The 18256-nt window shown below is 44.5% G+C and overlaps 1 protein-coding gene across 2 annotated transcripts in view; it reads right to left on the bottom strand.

Moving 5' to 3' along the window:
* Positions 1–18256, bottom strand: part of LOC144797658 (uncharacterized) — a 208810-nt gene that overhangs the window by 77422 nt on the left and 113132 nt on the right. The window lies entirely within an intron of this gene.

Raw genomic sequence — 18256 nt, 5'->3', positions numbered from 1 at the left:
TCGCTGACTCAGAAACCGACACCGTGCCACACTTCCTACCTTACAGTGATGCACGTGTAAAAGGAACACTGACTGAACGAGAGAATGAAAAACTTTTGCAACCAGCTGTGCCACCATCCAAGCGATTGAACACTACAGAGCCTGAACTCTTGTTCCAGGATCAAACAGTACCTGGAAAACAACGGTACAATTTGAGGCCGAGACCTATGGACAAATAAAGTAATTCTTTTTTTTCCTTCCAAGTATTTTTTAAAGCGCAGCCCTCCCATCTGAAGAAAACTTGCTTATTTTTGTTTTTCGAACCGCCATCCGGGTTCCGCTGCTAGGGCCGCGATTGCTTAAAGTCTTTGGAGTGCAGCTAACGACGTTAGGTCGGTAGTTCTGGTTGGTCCAAGGGAGTTGCCCTAGACTGATAGAAGCATTCTTTAGCAGAATCAACCTGCCGTCGCGGGCAGCACTTTAGAGAGGATGGAGTTTTCCGAGATGGAGAGACCTGCCAAACCAACGAACTTTAAACGCAAATTATGTAATGTGATGACAAAGAAAAGCTTTTTAATATTGTGCATTTGTATGTTATTCAGTATGATGATATTTTTAATACGTTACGCTTTATTCTCTCTTCGTGTAACATTTGCACCCACTACATCACCCATACCTCCTCCTACTGTTTCCTCTCACTCTTTCCACCCTCTTCCTGACCATGAATCCAATAGGAGATTGGAGTTCATTAATAACTCCTTTGTTCAGCTCTTGCACCAACACCAACTTGTAATGAACACAACTAACTGTTGGGTGTGCGGTCTTATGCCTCACACAACGGATAAAGGTATCCCTTATCTGGTCCTGCCATTCAGTCACAATGGTTCTGTATGGGCATACAGGACAATGTTCATATATGCACACGAAATCTACCCCCTACGTTCTGTAACAGACAATCCTAGAAAAAGTGCTCTAGTCAAGGGTATAGTAGACATGATTAAGGAAGGTATTTCTTATGAGACTATCCCGAGAGATGAGACACTAGTATACATAGGATGGAACACGACTGGATATGGAGCTACTCTGAGTGAGAAACAACAAGCTAAGAGATCTTCCCCGATTTGGATTGTACCCCATCAGGGTCATCTGTGTCTGCAAGGTAATGGCACGAATCCCAGGGCTCAGTTAGGGAAGAGTATCTGCACTAAAACGTATGTTTTTGCAGCCCAGACTTCCCCCGTGTTTTTAGCAGCTAAGGGTACTTATTTCATCTGCCATGATAGAGCCTATACATGGTTGCCCCCTGACTTTTCGGGCTCATGTTTTGTTTAATTTCTGTTGCCCCCCATCTACACAGCAGCTTCAGATTACCACAGGACAAGGATAGTTAGAGGCGTCTTGAGTGAAGAAGACACTGCAGGTCAAGAATTTGGGGACTTTGCAAAGGGTTTTCTGCCGTTCTGGGGATCCATGGATAACAGCAGGAACATAAGGCAATTGACAAGGGTAGTTGAGTCCACCGTGATTGAAACTGCTGGTGCCCAGTCGGATCGACTTATGACCCTTCAGAACAGGGTCGCGTTAGATGTCATCCTTGCAGACCGAGGTGGGGTATGCAGATTGATCCAATCGAGTTGCTGTGTTTTCATCCCAGATAACGCTCCAACGGTGTACCAGGCCATCTCCAAACTACATAAGATTTCCGAATCTATTCATGTGGATAAAGGAGATTGGTCGTTAATGGGATGGTTCTGGGAACTGATATCCGCCTGGAGATGGAAAATTCTGATGGTCATTGGGATGGTCTTAGCCATTCTTTTCCTGTTCTGTCTATGCATGCAGTGTGCTCCTGCAATATTTGGCCTTTGTGTCACATCATGTGTAAGGAAGTCTGTATCAAGAGATGAACTGAGTACTAGAATGATGTTACAGCAACATCTCAATGACTTTAAGAATATAGATCTGGACTCAGATTAACATAAGGATAGATTAATTGCCTATGTAAGGGCAAAAGGAGGGTTTGTGGTTCTTAAATTCTGGACTCATGTAATCATTCTGGACTCGAGAATTAAAACTTCGTCGAAACATGACGAATTTGGTATCAAAAGACCGAGAATGACGAGTACACTATGTACAAGCATTCCCAGCATATTCGAGTGACGATTTCATCCCGAGATGGCCATTATCGTTTTTATGCCCTGGCTTCCATTTTATATACGGCAGCCATTTTGTGTGTTGCCCTTTACATAGGCCTTAATCCAGCCAGATTCGATCCCAAAAGGACACGTACACCTTCATCGACTTTCCTATGAACTGTGCAGGTTGGAACCATTGCCCCAGGCCGAACTCGTTAGGTCAGTTCCCCTCCCAGTTGCCGAACAAGATAGCATCAAGGCTCAACAAGCCATAAAACCATTTTCAGCGCACACACCTGCCGTAACTTGCTCGCATCTGTCTCTGCTCTTTTTGCTTCACTTGCTTTATGGTGGGGAGGTGCCCGTTTTATTGGGGGTCCACCGATATCTGATGAAATGTTGGGCCTTGCCGGGTGATTTGTTGTAGGCAGCACGAAGTGAAATATGGACATGTCATCATGACTCTGCTTTTTCTTTGTATTGAAAATATGTCAATGATTTACTGTAAAACCAAGAATGTTTGCCTGAAGCTTAAAATTCTGTATAAGAAGAGAAGCCTGACTTTGTAAATTCAAGCAGTCTCCTGAGAATATACCTCCCGTGTGTTGTACTTCCAGGACACTTGTTACCTTGGTTGCAGCCAATAAAATCGATCCTTGACTACACCTAGAAGACTCTGAGTTTCTGTGGTCTGAATCAGGAAGGACTCGAGGTCTCTGGGTGTACCCTGACACCGCTGGGTTGCCGGTTCTTAAAAACCCAGTACCTCACTGACTGTGCTCATAAGTACACTAGGCCTGTGGGATAACATTCTGAGCTCGGGCTGAGCTGAACACAGAACCACTCCGTCATTTTCCAAATAGACTACAGGCTAGATGGCTGCTTTCAGGGCAGGATGGGCTCCCATGACCTGCACATAGCCGCATATCCCATTCCCAATTACAGTTGTGACCCCCTGTAGTTTGGAGCTGGTTTAAACATCTTTCAGTCTAGCCCTGCCTATATCTGTGCATAAAAACAAAAACTACAGTATGGAGGGCCAGAGGGAAAATCTTTAAAGACCAACTAGAATTCAATCCCCCTAATCCATAGTATGTCGAAAAACAAACAGAATCTGTGGTCTAATGGTCAACGTACTTAAGAAATGAAGTCATAAGAACGTGTGCTACTTTTTGCGCTATCTTCATTGAATGAAGAAAAGGAGAAACAGAAACACAATAATGCAGAAAACTGAAATCAATAAGAAGGCGAGCAGGAGCCACCTTAGGATATTTGGTATCCCGTCATTACACAATTCATGTGCCCAGTGTCATCATCTGGGTTTACCAAACAACTTCCTCTAGTTCTCCGTTGGTCATTAGGGAAAAACAAAGAGGTAAAGTTGTATCCTCTTGTGGATTCTCACAAGGGAAAAGACAAGTGCAAACAAGGGGATTTATTTGCTTATCAAAGTAGTTATATGAAAAAAGCAGTGCAGAAAGTAAAAATGTGAATTAAAATAGGATAAACCTCAGAGATCTACAGTACAAATACTCCTTTGATGTATGCTCTGATGAGTTTTCGAATTAAAACTAGAGTGCAAGTGAAAAAAGATAGTTAGAGGTTAATCACTGTCTAAGTGATCAACATGTTTCAGCCTTCAGGATGAATCTCCCTTGCTTTCGTCAGGACCTACACATATCCTATGTCACTGCCACATTGAAAAAGGATTCATAAATACAGTGTGTATCCTGTTGTAACAACTTTCAAATCCTTTGGAACAAGCATGGTGCTTGGTGATATCTGCAAAGAAAATCAAAATAAATATAAACAGTATCTGCATCACTGAGTCTATGCTAACATTCCAAATATTTTATAGACACGGAGTAGGAAATGAACTTAGTGCTTACCACTACTTGTTCAGGACTGGACCTCACCTCACTCGGAACCAGCTCGAGTACTATTGAATGAGGCCCGCTCTATAAAATAATCCACAATGAAGAGTAATTCTCAGGTCATGACAATACTTAATGCGATCAGGGAGGATGAACCACAGTTCCCAGCAGGCTTGCTGTAAAACTGTAGTTCGTTACGAGTGACATAATCGCAACGCGTGTGTTGCGCGATAATGCGGAACACCTGGTTTCTTCAGCATAAAAATATGCCAGTTCCTCCGTCAGGTATTTCCACTCAAGCAAGAGTCTTCATCTGGAGGTACCGAGGGAAAGGTAAGAGCAAGGCTCGTAACTGTGTCTAGCCTGTTGAAGGTCTTTAAAGCATGATTTTCGCGTAACTGCGTTTGACGTGTTTTGGGTTTTATATCACTACGGTGTACATTGATACTTAGTGTTTGTGCCCTGGGCTTTCTCTGCTTAAATGCGAGTGGAAAGGTTAGCTCCAGAGGCATAAAGTTTATATTCATGTAACCTTTCTCGATAGAATTCTTATTAATGTAGCTTTTAGAGGGTAGATTACATAAAGGTGCAGTTATGTCCACTCAACTCCCACTACTAGTATCGAGATGCTCTCACCATCTCTAAGGAAAGCCACAACCAATTTCAATATGGTTTGGAGATTAGAGTTTCACTCTTTTGCTGAGTAAAACAATAACATAGGTTTCTAAGCAATGCAAGTACATTTGTCTTTATACACCATTAATATTTCACAAACCACTGTTCCATTCAGGTTATGGTTTAGGATGTGAGTATCTAGCTGGATAATTTTAATTGAAAATGCTGTTGATGGCTGATTTCTTACAGCCACGACGGTCTGCATAAATAAATGATGTATGACACTCTTCATTGTGGATTATTTTATAGAGCGGGCCTCATTCAATAGTACTCAAGCTGGTTCCGAGTGAGGTGAGGTCCAGTCCTGAACAAGTAGTGGTAAGCACTAAGTTAATTTCCTACTCCATGTCTATAAAATATTTGGATTGTTAGCATAAACTCAGTGATGCAGATACTGTTTATATCTATTTTGATTTTCTTTGCGGATATCACCAAGCACAATGCTTGTTCCAAAGGATTTGAAAGTTGTTACAACAGGATACACACTGTATGTATGAATCCTTTTTCAATGTTGCAGTGACATAGGATATGTGTAGGTCCTGACGAAAGCCAGGGAGATTCATCCTAAAGGCTGAAACATGTTGACCACTTAGACAGTGATTAACCTCTAACTGTCTTTTTTCACTTGCACTCTGGTTTTAATTGAAAAACTCATCAGAGCATACATCAAAGGAGTATTTGTACTGTAGATCTCTGAGGTTTATCCTATTTTAATTCACATGTTTCACTTTCTGCACTGCTTTTTATATATAACTACTTTGATAAACAAATAAATCCCCTTGTTTGCACTTGTCTTTTTCCCTTGTGAGAATCCACAAGAGGATACAAATTTACCTCTTTGTTTTTCCCTAATGACCAAGGGAGAACTAGAGGAAGTTGTTTGGTGAACCCTGATGATGACACTGTGCACATGAATTGTGTAATGATGGGATACCAAATATCCTGAGATGGCTCCCGCTCGCCTTCTTATTGATTTCAGTTTTCTGCATTATTGTGTTTCTGTTTCTCCTTTTCTTCATTCACTGAAGATAGTGCAAAAAGTAGCGCACGTTCTCATGAATCAATTTCTTAAGTAAGTTGACCATTAGACCACAGATTCTGTTTGTTTTTCAATATATCTGTGCATAACCAAGAGCCAAAGTACTTCATTTTTATGATGAGAATTGTAGGTTTGAGTTGAGTTGTCGTTGGAATGTTGCCTAACTGGAAAAGGGAAAGTGAGAATGAATATGGGTTGATTTTTGGAATTTAGAATGGTGAGGGAATTTGGTGTGAGTGGCAATTGGAAGTCAGTTGGAAGATAGCCTCTTATCCTGCATCAATGTCTTCCTGTTTTAAATTTTGAAGTACTGAAGGGGCACCAAAGTCAAGGCTGTCTGCGCCCATCCGTGTTTGTACAGTACTCAGAACCTGGGTCTGATGATCACAAGACAAGCGGCACGCACGGCAGATACAGCTGAAGTTGTTTTGTGAGGGCGAAGGAAGCAGAGTCAATTATTCACACTTTGAATGGGGACTGAGAAGTGAGAACAAAAAGGGATAAAACGGAGCGAAATGCGAATAACACCATTTCTTATCGCGTTACCAAAACATAGCGCTTTAAAACCCTGGGGGTGGTGCGGTCGCTCAAGGCACGCGGGTTCATGCCAAGCAGGCCACAAGGAGGACTACTCTAGTTGTAGTTTTAAGTAAGGGTGGGCGTAGTATGCGTAGTGGGGCTACGCGAAGCTACGTGAAGTGGGCATGATGCTACGCCCACTCACACGCTTCGCGTAGCCCCATTACGCGCCACCCGCCTCCCTCCCACCCTCTTCTACATACATAATTTCAAGTAACAACTACAGTAAAAGTACATTAAAAGCATTTACCTGGTCCGTGGCGTCCCGCGGCTCCCTCTTCTATTTCGTGCTGACTTCTCCCATCCAAATGCGCATGTGCGGCTGCCCGCCCATGCGCATTTCTCATGAGAAATGCGCATGTGCGGGCGGCGGCGGATGCGCATTTTTATGGGAGACGTCGGCGGGAAATAGAAGAGGGAGCCCCGGGACGCCGCAGACCTGGTAAGTCCATTTAATGTACTTTTACTCTAGTTGTTACTTGAAATTATGTATGTAGAAGAGGGCGGGAGGGAGGCGGGTGGCGGGCAACTTCGCTCCGTCCACGGAGCGTGCCTTCAATATGTATACTCCGTGGGCGGAGCGTAGTCTTGCGCCCAGGGTTAGTTTTAAGGGCATATGTTTGATTACCTTAATTAAATGTGATGATGGGTCTTGCTTGAGTCACACTCACGGCTTTGAAGATGTGCTTAGGGTAAACATCAGTTAGTCTGTTTTTAAACACAGGGGTCAGACAGTTTAGGAGCGTATCTTTTCCCAGTTACCTCCATAAAGATGTTCTGCGTGCCTCCCTCTCTGTGTTAGAGGCTGGTATGTTCATGTGATCTGTGTTGTCTCTCCACTAACACTTATAAGCATTGATTTGTCGAGATCTGATTTTACTCTGTTTAACTTTGTTTACTCCCACTTTCTTTGTTTCTACCTTAATATTGATTTCACACGTTCTTTCTTCAATATAGTCTGTTGTACGCATATAAGGTAATTTACATGCTATGGATTCTATGGAGTCAGTCAGCCTGTCTTTCTGTCTATCCGTCTATCCACATTTAAATGTAAACGTTAGTGTCTATCCACATTTAAAGTAACATTTTATTGGCGGTGCCTGAGTCTCTTCATCTCTCTGTCTATTTACCTACATGACTACCTATCTAATCCATCAAGCCACCCACCCACCCATCCATCTATACCTCAAATCATCCATCGATCCCTTGCACCTCTGCTCCCACCCTTCCATCTATTTCTCTGTCCTTCCCCTCCTCTCCAGGCCACATTGGTGGGCAGACAATGGCCTCCCCATATGGTCTTGTGAGCCCTCTCACCCCACGTGGGTGTGACCCCTGACGTGGAATTAGCCGCTGGCTGGTAGGGGGAAACATCCTTTACAACGCAACTTTTACCATGCAGTGCTATTACAACGCAGGTTTTACAACGAAAACCATTACAACGCATTGCGCTGGGGGGCGCTCTAGGATAGGGAATAGATTTAATTTACTATCCAACACCTTCCCTAGTGTCCACGGGGACTGGAGTTGGAATAGTAAATTAAACTATTCACTATCCAGCACCCCAAAGCGCTATGCGTTGTAATGGTATGCGTAGTAAAACCTGCGTTGTAACAGCATGCGTGGTAAAAGCATGCGTTGTAACGTCATACATCCGCTGGTAGGTGTCTGTCAGCCACAGTGCGGCCGGCCCGGTCTGTGGGTGGCGGCCTGCCCGCTGGGAGTTGGCCCATTGCTCACAGTGCTGAAGGCTTTGTGGGACATCACTGGTGGAGCGCACGGACTGTGGGAAATCCCGGGCTGTTGCGGCAGCTCCTCTGTGAGGGGGGACCCGCCTCAAATTTGCACCGTGACATTGCGGCTAATTTTCAGAGCAGGCAAGTGGTACACAATGTCAGCAGTCAGAGCCCCTGCTAAATAGGGCATCAAATTGGCGCAACTCATACAGGGAGTACACAACACAAAACACATCGATACATGGTAATTGGTAAATCAGTTGTGAAGTCACTTCATGACTGATTTATTAATTCCATGGATGGATTGATGTGTAAAGTCCCATGCAGCCTGGTGTGTGTGAAATGAAATTCATGTTTGATCTGCTTTATTACATCAAAAGAGGCCATTTTTGTTGGCTCTTAGGGCTGAGTGAACTTTACCACTGCTAACCAGTGCTAAAGTGTTTGCGCTCTTTCCTTTAAACATGGTAAAATTGGCTTACACCGAATGGGCAAATTTAATTTACTTATAAGTCCCTAGAAATGTTGTTGTACATGTACCCAGGGATTGTAAATTAAATGCTGCTAGTGGGCCTGCAACACTTATTGTGCCATCCACGTAAGTAGCCTATTTAAACTAGTGTCAAGGCCAGGACCTTTCATTGCAGTCTGCCTGTGCAGTTGTAAAACTGCGATTTGACCTGGCAAAAGGAACCTTTTGCCACGCCTAAAAACATTCCCTTTTACTACATATGTCACCAGGATGTCACCACTAGAGCAAGCCCTTTCCATAAGGCAGAGTGCTGCGTGCAGTGTATTTAAATGGTTTGGCATATATTTTTAAGTTTTATATGTCCCGGAATAGGCAAGGCTGAATTGCTACCCTTGTTCTTGGTGTAATTCTTGAATTTTTCACATCCCATGACTTCAGTGATGTACAGGCAACATTGATGGCAGCACCCACACTCTGAAACGTGTTCCAGTGCCACTGGCCTGGGTGCCTTTGTGTGAATTTTTCATACTTTCTGGCTAGGGTGCCATGTGAGACATTTCCATGCCTTCTGGCAGCCTGGGTGCTTATGTGTGAAGTTTCCATGCTTTCTGGCCTGGTTGCTTATGTGTGCTATTTCCATAGTTTCTGGCCTCAGTGACCTGGAGGCTCTGTAGGAATGTCTGTGATTTATGACTGGGTATCCTGGTGCTTCATAAGGTAATCATTTACTAAGCTTTAAAAGTTAATACAATCTAATATGTAATGAAAAATGTGTTGAAAAATGCTTTGTTTTGGCCTTTCTGTCTCTAAAATTTTCTTGGGGAGACAACCCCTCAAACTCCCCCTAATAGTGGTTGCTCACTGCGCTTGCTCGTTACACACCATGTGAGGGCTGGTCTCACTTTTAATTTGTTCTCTCTGATTCACTACTTGTGTCTATTTTTGGTGCTCTCTTAAAGAATGTCTATGGGTACATATGACTGGGTGAGTAACCTGGTGCTCTTTAAGGTCATCATCTACTATTTACTGTGCTTTGAAAGTTGATACAATTGAATATGTAATTAAAAATGTGCTGTAAATTTCACCATTTTAGTCTGTCTTTTTCCAGAATTTTCTTGGGGGGAGAACCCCCACCAGCCCCCCCTAGTAGTGGTCGGGCTAGCTCGCTGTGCTCGCTGGTTACGCCCCGGATGGGGGCTGGTCTATCAAAATTTGCCAGGGCTGCTTTCAGCTCCCAGTCTGGTTGTGAATACATTTATGGGCCCAGGTGAGTATATGGTGTTAGATTACCTGTTGCTGGTAACCCGCTGGATTACCTTGTTGCCTTTCCATGCCATCAGCTTATGCTCGGTACCTCTCAGTCTTCTACAGTGACTTTTGATGCACTTTAATGATGTTGTGAACATTTGGGTGCAGACGCGCACCTCCGCTTCCATTAATACCCGTGTGAGTTTGTGGCCAAACTCGCCCTGGCGCGACAAGGGTTTCTGCTCTGGAGTTCCCCAGGTGGCAACTTTCTATGTTGAATTTGCTTGTAAATCTGCCACCTTCACCTGGAAAGTGTTTTCTATTATTCTTTTCAAAGCACATTGATTGTTTTCACCAAAGGGGTTTGCTGAGCAACATTTTTTGTCTATGTGCAGTTCTATGCCCTCCAGGTGTCTCAGTGAGCACTCCAGTCTGCTCTGGATTCGTGGGGAAATTTTTTAGGGGGGAGAGAGTTTGTCATGTTGAAGACAAGAGTGAATTTAGTTTTCCCTACCTGCAACCGGCCATGCATCTATGTGTAATGTTGTGTGGGATTCCCAGAGAGAATGTCAATAATGCAGATGCTATCACCATGTGGAGAGTTTCAGTGACCCGGTCTTAACATGTTTCTGCTCCATCCTCTTCCTTTTTGGCGAAGTTGTGCTTCCACACAGAAAAAGTTGCATGCAAAAACTCACACGAAAGAAGGTTAACAATATGTTATATACCAGTGCCACCTCACTAGATGCACTTTTAATGTTTCCTCTGATGTTTTTCTTACTAATGTTAAACGGGCAAAGCTTCCAAGACTAGAGTTTGCTCATTTAATTCTCACCTATTTTCTTTGCAGGAAGGTTTTGGACGGTATTTAAACATTTTCTATAAATGTGTATGATACAAAGGCTTGGGGAATAGGTACACAGTGAGAATTCATGCAGACCACAATGCAGAATGTAACAGCCCCACCCTTTTTTATGCTTACACCAGGTGAACCACCATTTTATGGAGCAAATGGAAGAAAGTATTCCAAAATTATGCTGTAGTGTGTGGTCCATATTTAGCTTCGGAGAGAAAAATGGCTTTACTTCATTAATACCTAGAAACAGAGGGACAAGAGATATTAGAGAACTTACCTGAGCTGGGTGCAAATGAAGGGGGGGAGCTCAATGAGTATGAAATTAGTGTAAGAAAACTTGATATCCACTTTTTACCCAAAACTAGCACTATAATGGAGCATTATAATTTCGAGAAGACGGCTTAGAAAGAGAGGGAAACAGTGGAAGATTTTGTGTCAGAACTAAGGAAATTGGCTGCAATGTGCAGGTTTGTGGCATCGTGTGAAGAATGAATAAGGGATCAGTTTTTACTTACATGCAAAACTGAAAGAATAAGGGAAGAACAGTGGCTAAAAGATGAATCGCGATTGGGGGAAGTGTTGATAATGCCACATGGTACATTGTGTGAAAGAAATAAAGCAAGATGCGGGGAGAAAAAAACAAAGTGAATGAAATCACTGAAAACCTGTGTGATGTGCAAGTGGTCAAATTGTCTAAGGTGGATCCCAAGAGTGACAAAAACTGTGTAATTACCGACATAGAGCCCAGGGAAGACCAAAGTGGAGCAGTCTTTAGAGGTAGTTGTCACAGGTGTGGAAAAATGGGACACATGGCCAACAATAAAGATTGTTCTGCTTTCAGCGTATTTTGCAATCAATGTTGAAAAAAAAAGGCCATTTTAGAATTTGTTGCAGAAGTGACATATATAACAGAAAATGTTCCACTAATAATGTTAAGCAAGTGTATGATGAAATAGTTTTAGAAGTTAGGGAAGGTGTCCTGAATAATCCTATGGATGTTATAAAGACAATGTTTGACTCATGCTCAAAATTGACAATTCTCGCTGAAAACATCTTTTAAAAAATGTTTAAAGTTCAGAAGAAATTGAACAAAATGGACATCAAACCAGGCAGGTATAGTGGGCAACCCATACCAAGGAAGGGGTGCTTTTGGGGGAGTATAACCTATAAAGACAGATTCCCTGTCACAGAAGTGTATATGTCACACAGGATGAGGGTAATATTCTGGGTTGGCTAGCACAAAAGGATCTTGGAGTATACCTCAACCCCAACAAGGGACCCCAAATATAAGTGCAGAGTATAGACAGCACATCATTGAGTGCAGAAAGAGAATTACCTGAGGTATTCATAGAACACTCTACACACAAAATAAAACTCAGAGAAAACTCTCAACCCATATCAGCCAAAGTAAGGAGCTTACCGTTGTCAATGCAGGAGGCAGTAAGAGAAGAGCTAAAAAGACTATGTGGCCTAAAAGTAATAGAACCTGTAGCATCCACAGAGTGGTTGGCTCCAATTGTAGTGGCCAAGAAAAGTGATGAGGCAGTTTGTCTTTGCATTGACCTAAGAGCACCCAACAAAGAAGTGGTAGTGGGTAAATACACACTACCCAACATCACTGATATGAAAAGTGATGAGGCAGTTTGTCTTTGCATTGACCTAAGAGCACCCAACAAAGAAGTGGTAATGGGTAAATACACACTACCCAACATCACTGATATGATGGCCAATGTTTCTCCATACTTGATCTCATGTTGTTAAACTACCAAGCAGACTTACACCCAGACTTCCAAGAACTAACAGCATTCATTACTCCCATGGGGCTGTACATGTTCAATGGCATGTTGTTTGGACTTGTCTCAGCTGCCGCTGTCTTAGAAAGAGCAATGCACAGTGTTCTCCAAGGAATCAAGGAGTGATCTGCTACCAGGATGATGTATTAATCTTTGGGGACAACAAGGAACAACATGACCTCAAGAATCAGACAAGTATTAAGGAGGTTCAGTGAGCATGGACTAACAGTAAAAAGGGAAAAGTGTAAAATTGGGTGCTAGGAAATAGATTACTTGGGACACAAGATTTCAGTGCAAGACATTCTACCCAATGAAGAACTGAAACATACTATCATGAATCTGTCTACTCCAAAAAAAAAGAGGAGGTTAAGTCCATTTTAGGAACGTTAGAAATTTACAGCAAATGTGTGCATAACTGTGCTAAGCGTACTTATTACATTCAAGCTTTACTAAAGAATGGAGTGCAATTCGTTTGGACTGAGAACTGTCACGCAGAATTTGAGGCCATTAAGAGTGTGTTAGCTACAGACCTAACTTTGAAGGTGTTCGTACCTGCCAGACATACTGTAATAACAACTGATGCCAGTTCTAAAGGCTTAGGTGCAGTTATGGTACAAATAGTCACAGAAGGACAAGATACTATCACATTTGGTTCTTGGTCATTGAAACATGCTGTTAACAATTATCCAGTGATAGAGAAGGAGACTTTAGCTTTACACTAGGGCAGTCAATAAATGCCGGAACTTCATTTGGGGGCCACAATTCTCTGTAAGGACTGATCATATCCTCTCACAAAGTGTTCACAAAAAAGGCGCTAGATTGCATCTCAAGTTAGAATCACCAGATAGATAGTTGATCTTCAAGAGTATACCTTTGGAGTAGAATCTGTCCCGGGGATGAAAAGGTTTGAGGCAGATTGCCTGTCTCGCCCTGTTGAAAATCCAAAGGAAGATGGGGACAGCGTCAGCTCACAGGAAGAAGTATAAGTATGGTCATCAAATGAGCAGTAGAAGAAACACAGTGGAAGGCAGAATTAGAGTCAGACATCCTGTCACAGAAAGTGTGTGAAAACACTAAAAAGGGGTGGGAAGCCCAACTCAAACCCTACTGGATGGTAAGGGAAGGATTATCCTTGATGGATGGCTTTCTTTTTAGAGGCACAAAATTAATTCCTCCAACATCCTTGAAAGACAAACTTCTTGAGATGGCTCATGAAGGTCATTTGGGGATTATTAAAACTAAGCAGAAGCTACCCTTAGATTTCTAGTGGCCTAACAGGAATTTAGTAATTGAAAGGAAGATACTAGAGTGACAAGGTTTTCAAGCTTCACATGCCACCTATGCATTGCAAATCGCCACCCAAGGGCCCTTGGATAGATGTAGCATTAGACATAATATGTCCATTATCAGGAGAGAAACATTCTCTGTACATACTAGTACTACTAGAGATTTTCTCTCGTTGGCCAAGATAGTAATACGTTTTCTAGTTGGAGTGTTTCTGAGAGAAGGCTTACCCAGCTTTTTACAAACCGACAACAAGGTTCATTTCTGAAATAAAAGAGTTTTTGCATTATAATGGGATATGTCACAAGTTGAGTGCACTCTATCACCCAGAGGCCAATGGAATGGTAGAAAAGTTGAAAAGGAGTATCAAAGAAGGTATCCGGCTAGCCAAAGTAAACGGGCTAGATTGGAGATAGAGAGGTTATGAAGCGGTTGGAAGCGTATCACTTAACACCACACCAAATGACCTCAAACGACCAACGAAACACCTTTTGAGTTGATGAAATCAAGGAAAGCCAATTCCAGGTTGGTACCGGTTTGGATGAAGTGGCATAAGGGGTGGATAGATGTCACTAGAAACACAACAAGCATTTGCAATGCAATAGGTCTCGCATTATAAAAGTTTGAGCTGTTGATCTTGTAAATGACAATTTTTTTATTTATGTGTTGGTTTTGAAAATAGCTAAATTAATAGCTTTGTCATTTACAATGCCAATAGTTATAACTTTCGCAAATGTGACACCTATAGCATTTGTAATGCAACATGTTTTGTATTTACGTGACTTAGATGTATTGATATTACAAATAACAATGGCTTTTAATTTTTTTAAATAATTAATACTTAAATAAAAGTGATTGTAATTTACTATACGCCCTATAAAATAGCAAAATTTGCTCCAACGCCTCCACCCAAATGTCCAAGATGTCATACCCCATTAGCAAATGATATACAATTTTTTTTTGATTGTACAGTGCTGGACTTCTTTTGGGAAGGGGTTGGGGACACCCTGTTGGGAATATTCAAGACCAGAGTGGAGGTAAATCTCCCCCTGATCCTATTCGGGGATGACGGCCTATTCTGTCAGACTGCCTCATGGCAGGATAAAGGTCTACTGCTATACAGGATCCTATTGGCAAGGAGAGAAATCTGTAGGAGGTGGAAAGACCCTCTTCCCCCGAAAAAAGAGGAATGGCTTAAAGCAGCTTTCGCCATGGGCCGGTTGGCGTATGAGGCCGTAGAGGATAAGCTATCTAACATCTGGCATCCTCTAATGAGTTGGGGATGAAATCTAAGACTTATTTAGTCGGTCCAATGATTACACCATGTCCCTGTACTAAAAGGGGAAGGTCAGGTGACCCAAGTGAATGTGGGAAGCCTTGCGGTGCCCAGATAGAGGTAAAGGCTGCAAAAAAGATCCACAACGACTTGACAAGGCGAGATGAGGACCAAAAAAAAAAAAGTGATTGTTATTTATAATGGCAATAGCTTAAACTTTTGTAAATACCTTTTGTGAAGATTATGTTTAGTGTATTTTATTGTGATGAAAATCCAAGAACAGAAGTGAAATATTATCATTTTTTTTGTGACATTTGTAATAAAGCTTGAAACATTGAGAGAACATATTTGAACCAGTTGTTGTTGAATGGTTGCACAGATTGATGCTGTGATGGTGCGGAGTGATGTTGTGGTAGCGCTGAGTGATGCTGTGGTGGTGCTGAGTGATGCTGGGGTTGCGCTGAGTGATGCTGTGGTGGTGCTGAGTGGTGCTGTGGTGGTGCTGAGTGATGCTGTGGTGACGCTGAGTGATGCTGGGGTGGCGCTGAGTGGTGCTGTGGTGGTGCTTAGTGATGCTGTGGTGGTGCTGAGTGGTGCTGTGGTGGTGCTATGTGGTGCTGTGGTGGTGCTGAGTGGTGCTGTGGTGGTGCTGAGTGATAATGTGGTGTTGCTGAGTGATATTGTAGTGGTTCTGAGTGGTGCTGTGGTGGTGCTGAGTGATGCTGTGGTGGTGCTGAGTGATGCTGTGGTGGTGCTGAGTGGTGCTGTGGTGGTGCTGAGTGGTGCTGTGGTGGTGCCAAGTGATAGTGTGGTGGTGCTGAGTGGTGCTGTGGCGGTGCTGAGTGGTGCTGTGGTGGTGCTGAGTGATGCTGTGGTGGTGCTGAGTGGTGCTTTGGTGGTGGTGCTGAGTGATAATGTGGTGTTGCTGAGTGATAATGTGGTGGTGCTGAGTGGTGCTGTGGTGGTGCTGAGTGGTGCTGTGGTGGTGCTGAGTGATGCTGTGGTGGTGCTGAGTGGTGCTTTGGTGGTGGTGCTGAGTGATAATGTGGTGTTGCTGAGTGATAATGTGGTGGTGCTGAGTGGTGCTGTGGTGGTGCTGAGTGATGCACCTTTGGTGGTGCTGAGTGATGCTGTGGTGGTGCTGAGTGGTGCTGTGGTGGTGCTGAGTGATGCTGTGGTGGTGCTCAGTGGTGCTGTGGTGGTTCTGTGGTGGTGCTGAGTGATAATGTTGTGGTGCTGAGTGATGCTGGGGTGGTGCTGAGTGGTGCTGTGGTGATGCTGAGTGGTGCTGTGGTGGTGCTGAGTGATGCTGTGGTGGTGCTGAGTGATGCTGTGGTGGTGCTGAGTGATGCTGTGGTGGTGCTGAGTGGTGCTGTGGTGGTGCTGAGTGATGCTGTGGTGGTGCTGAGTGATGCTGTGGTGGTGCTGAATGATAAGGTGGTGGTGCTGAGTGATGCTGGGGTGGTGCTGAGTGGTGCTGTGGTGGTGCTGAGTGGTGCTGTGGTGGTGCTGAGTGATGCTGTGGTGGTGCTGAGTGATACTGTTGTGGTGCTGTGGTGGTGCTGAGTGATAATGTGGTGGTGCTGAGGGATGCTGTGGTGGTGCTGAGTGATGCTGTGGTGGTGCTGAGTGATGCTGGGGTGGTGCTGAGTGATGCTGGGGTGGTGCTGAGTGAAGCTGTGGTGGTGCTGAGTGGTGGTGAGTGATGCTGTATTGGTGCTGTGGTGGTGCTGCATGATGCTGTGGTGGTGCTCAGTGGTGCTGTGGTGGTGCTGAGTGATGCTGTGGTGGTGCTGAGTGGTGCTGTGGTGGTGCTGAGTGATGCTGTGGTGGTGCTGAGTGATGCTGTAGTGGTGCTGAGTGGTGCTGTGGTTGTGCTGAGTGATGCTGTGGTGGTGCTGAGTGATGCTGGAGTGGTGCTGAGTGATGCTGTGGTGGTGCTGAGTGGTGCTGTGGTGGTGCTGAGTGGTGCTGTGGTGGTGCTGAGTGATGCTGGGGTGGCGCTGAGTGATGCTGTGGTGGCGCTGAGTGGTGCTGTGGTGGTGCTGAGTGGTGCTGTGGTGGTGCTGAGTGATGCTGTGGTGGTGCTGAGTGGTGCTGTGGTGGTGCTGAGTGATGCTGTGGTGGTGCTGAGTGGTGCTGTGGTGGTGCTGAGTGGTGCTGTGGTGGTGCTGAGTGGTGCTGTGGAGGTGCTGAGTGGTGCTGTGGTGGTGCTGAGTGGTGCTGTGGTGGTGCTGAGTGAAGCTGTGGTGGTGCTGAGTGGCAGATATGCCACAGTTTAAAGCATTGAGAGGATGTTGGTCAGCTAATATTATGTGCTGCAGATGGATATACATAAGAAGGCCTAACAGCGTGAAACGGAAACTGGCACAGGTTGCAGAATAATGCAAATAGATATCCTGGAGAGGTGACAGTGAAAAACATTTATCATAGATAGAGGTAAGGTAAAATCACAATCACTAGGTTTAAAACCTATGTGGCGGTATCTGATGTAAAGGAAGGTTACAGCTTCAGAGTAGCGACAAAAACATATGTAATAGAAGCTGAATCAGATGCTTTGTGTTGGAGTGGTTTCGGCTAGACATCACTGGCAAAAGGAGATGGATGGATACTGTGAAGTTGAGGATTTGGAACGCAGAACCAATGCCCGCCTTTAACTGTTGGCATGGGTCGGGGGGGGTGGCTAGCCGGGCAGCGAAATGGCCGCTGTCTAAGCAAGCTCCGCCGGCTGAGCAAGGAATCCTGAATTTATCCTAACCAAGACGACACCACAGGGTCACCCAAACTGCGCACCGGACACCGGACCCCGAACGGCATCTGCAGTCCGAGTTTCGGAGAAATTGGTGCTCATCTGGTTGCCCTGGTGAGACCGAAAGCAGGAGCCGTGTAGGAGGCGCTGCTGTGGCCGCGACTTGGGCGGACCTCCCCGAAGGGAATCCACACTCGAGCCCGGGGCTGTGAGGGCCTACGGCGCTTATAGGTGAGAAGCGCGGCTGACGGTGCGGGCCCCGGCCTTGCTGTCAAAACTACCCCGCGTCTACGTAATGACCCCAAGGACATAACACCATCGGGGTGTAACTAGCCGGGCCTGCGACGCCAAAGTACCTCCGACCTTGATGGGCGCCATTTTGCAGATCCCAAACGGCCGTGCATGACCCCCTTCAGAGGCGATCCTACGGTGGATATATAGTGAAGGCCAAAACCTGACAACGATTCACGTCAGCGGTGAGGGTGGTGTGCTGCTTGAACTTACCCCTGCCTCTTCAGCCAACGGGATATCGGGCGGATCGCCTTCTGCGGGCCCCGAGTA

The sequence above is a fragment of the Lissotriton helveticus genome, chromosome 12 (assembly GCF_964261635.1).
Source record: "Lissotriton helveticus chromosome 12, aLisHel1.1, whole genome shotgun sequence".
In the NCBI taxonomy this organism is placed as follows: domain Eukaryota; kingdom Metazoa; phylum Chordata; class Amphibia; order Caudata; family Salamandridae; genus Lissotriton; species Lissotriton helveticus.
This window is presented reverse-complemented; position numbering and strand designations above follow the sequence as displayed.